The 3,339-nt window shown below is 36.4% G+C and overlaps 1 non-coding gene across 1 annotated transcript; it reads left to right on the forward strand.

Moving 5' to 3' along the window:
* The first annotated feature begins 880 nt into the window (after nucleotides 1–880).
* On the forward strand, nucleotides 881–988 carry LOC127742043 (small nucleolar RNA R71). The gene has a single exon (XR_008003230.1). It is a non-coding gene; the product is annotated as a small nucleolar RNA R71 (small nucleolar RNA).
* The last annotated feature ends 2,351 nt before the right edge of the window (nucleotides 989–3,339 follow it).

Below are 3,339 nucleotides of genomic sequence, written 5' to 3' on the forward strand. Positions count from 1 at the left end.
TCTATGAACGTGTCCCTGACAACCACCTCTGTTCTACCTTAGATTGAGTGGATATCTCTTGGATTTCTTAACCGGAATCTTCGTTGTATAAGCTAGAATTGATGGCAGCATTCAAGAGAATCTGGAAGGTCTAAACCTTGTCTGTGGTATTCTGAGTAGGATTCAAGGATTGAATGACTGTGACGAGCTTCAAACTCGCGATTGTGGGGCGTTAGTGACAGACGCAAAAGAATCACTGGATTCTATTCCGACATGATCGAGAACCGACAGCTGAATAGCCGTGCGGTGACAGAGCGCGTTGAACATTTTCACTGAGAGGACGGGACTGTAGCCATTGACGACGGTGATGCCCAACATACAGCTTGCCATGGAAAGGAGTAAAAAAGATTGGATGAGGACAGTAGGAAAGCAGAGAGACGGAAGGGACAAAGCATCTCTATACGCTTATCTGAAATTCGCACCAATGAATTACATAAGTATCTCTATCTTTATTTTATTCTTTATTCATAAATCATTCATAACCATTTGAATTTTCCTGACTGAGATTTATAAGATGACCATAGCTTGCTTCATACTAACAATCTCCGTGGGATCGACCCTTACTCGCGTAAGGTTTATTACTTTGACGACCCAGTGCACTTGCTGGTTAGTTGTGCGAAGTTGTGATAAAGAGTTGAGATTGCAATTGAGCGTACCATGTTGATGGTGCCATTGATGATCACAATTTCGTGCACTAGTTATTTGCAACCATTTCAATGAGTTCTTGAGCTTCTGTAGGCGTCTTCTTCAGATGAAGAGATCCTCCAGCAGAGCTATCCAATGACATCTTGGACAGTTCAGACAGACCATCATAGAAGATACCTATGATGCTCCATTCAGAAAGCATGTGAGAAGGACACTTTCTGATTAATTGTTTATATCTTTCCCAAGCTTCATAGAGGGATTCACCTTCCTTCTATCTGAAGGTTTGGACTTCCACTCTAAGCTTACTCAATTTTTGAGGTGGAAAGAACTTTGCTAAGAAAGCATTGACTAGCTTTTCCCAAGAGTTCAGGCTTTCTTTGGGTTGTGAGTCCAACCATATCCTAGCTCTGTCTCTTACAGCAAAAGGGAATAGCATAAGTCTGTAGTCCTCAGGATCAACCCCATTGATCTTGACAGTGTCATAGATTTGCAAGAATTCAGCTAAAAACTGATGAGGATCTTCCAATGGAAGTCCATGGAACTTGCAATTCTGTTGCGTTAGAGAAACTAATTGAGGCTTAAGCTCAAAGTTGTTTGCTCCAATGGCAGGGATAGAGATGCTTCTCCCATAGAAGTCGGGATTGAGATGCTTTTCCCATAGAAGTCGGGAGTAGGTGCAGTAAAGTCACCCAGCACCTTCCTTGCATTGTTGGCATTGTTGTTGTTTTCGGCTGCCATGTCTTCTTCTTGTTTGAAGATTTCTGTTAGGTCTTCTACAGAGAGTAGTGCTTTAGCTTCTCTTAGCTTTCGCTTCAAGGTCCTTTCAAGTTCAGGGTCAGCCTCAACAAGAATGCTTTTGTCTTTGCTCCTGCTCATATGAAAGAGAAGAGAACAAGAAAATATGGAATCCTCTATGTCACAGTATAGAGATTCCTTGAGATGTTTGAATTATTGATAGTGGAGGAGTGTTAGTCCTTAAATAGAAGGATGTGAGAAGAGGGGAAGAATTTTCGAAAATAAATTAAAAGATTTTGAAAAAGAATTTTGAAAATTGATTGATGATTTTCGAAAACTAAGAGTGGGAAAGAAATTAAGTGATTTTTGAAAAAGATTTTGAAATTAGAAATCAAAAAGATTGAAAATTATTTGGAAAAAGATGTGATTAAGAAGATATGATTGAAGAGTTATGGTTTTAAAAAGATATGATTGAAAAGATATGATTGAGAAACAATTTAAAAAGATTTGATTTTTAAAATTAATGACTTGGCTAACAAGAAATTTAAAGGATATAATTCAAACATTAAACCTTTCTTAACAGAAAAGGCAACATACTTGAAATGATGAATCAAATCATTAATTGTAGGCAAGTATTTTTGAGAATGGAAAGAAATTGATTTTGAAAATATATGATTGAAAAGATATGGTTTGAAAAAGATTTGATTTTGAAAAATTATGAAAACTTGAAAAAAATTTGAATTAAAAACAAAATCTTCCCTCTTGTATTATCTTGGCGTTAAACGCCCAGAATGATATCCATTCTGGTGTTTAACGCCCAAAATGCTACCCTTTTGGGCGTTAAATGCCCAGCCAGGTACCCTGGCTGGCGTTTAAATGCCAGTATTCCTTCTTCACTGGGCGTTTTGAACACCCAGCTTTTTCTGTGTAATTCCTCTGCTGTATGTTCTGAATTTTCAATTCTCTGTATCATTAACTTGAAAAGACACAAATTAAAAATTTTTTTTGAATTTTTAATGATGAGGAATAATCAAAATGCCACTAAGATCAAATAAACAATGCATGCAAGACACGAAACTTAGAAGTTTGTATACTATTGACACTAACAAATTGAGAATGCATATGAGAAACAACAAAACACTCAAGACAAGAGAATTTAAAGATCAGAGCAAGGAAATCATCAAGAACTACTTGAAGATCAATGAAGAATATAATGCATGTAATTTTCGAAAATTAGAAGAATAAAGACATGCAATTGACACTAAACTTAAAATTAGACACTAGACTCAAACAAGAAACATAAAAATATTTTTGATTTTAAGATTTTATAAATTTTTTTGTGCTTTTTTGAAAATTAAGTGGAAAAGAAAAACAAGGGTTCAAAATTCTTAATGAGAATTCCAGGAATCATTGCAATGCTAGTCTAAGACTCCGGTCCAGGAATTAGACATGGCTTCACAGCCAGCCAAGCTTTCAGTGAAAGCTCCGGTCCAAAACACTAGACATGGCCAATGGACAGCCAAGCTTTAGCAGATCATTGCTCACAACAGCAAAATTGATAGAAATCAACAAGCTCTTGTGATGATAAGCTGAAACCTCGGTCCAAAAGATTAGACATGGAGTCACAGCCAGCCATACTTCAACAAATCATCATGAAACTCTAGAATCCATTCTTAAAAACTCTGAAGAACAAAATAGAAACATTTTTTTGTATTTTTGAAAATTTTCGAAAAGTAAAAAACTTAAACATAAAATAAAATTACCTAATCTAAGCAATAAGATGAACCGTCAGTTGTCCAAACTCAAACAATCCTCGGCAACGGTGCCAAAAACTTGGTGCACGAAATTGTGATCATCAATGGTGCCATCAACATGGTACGCTCAATTGTAATCTCAACTCTTTATCACAACTTCGCACAA

This window comes from Arachis duranensis, chromosome 9 (assembly GCF_000817695.3).
Source record: "Arachis duranensis cultivar V14167 chromosome 9, aradu.V14167.gnm2.J7QH, whole genome shotgun sequence".
Lineage (NCBI taxonomy): Eukaryota > Viridiplantae > Streptophyta > Magnoliopsida > Fabales > Fabaceae > Arachis > Arachis duranensis.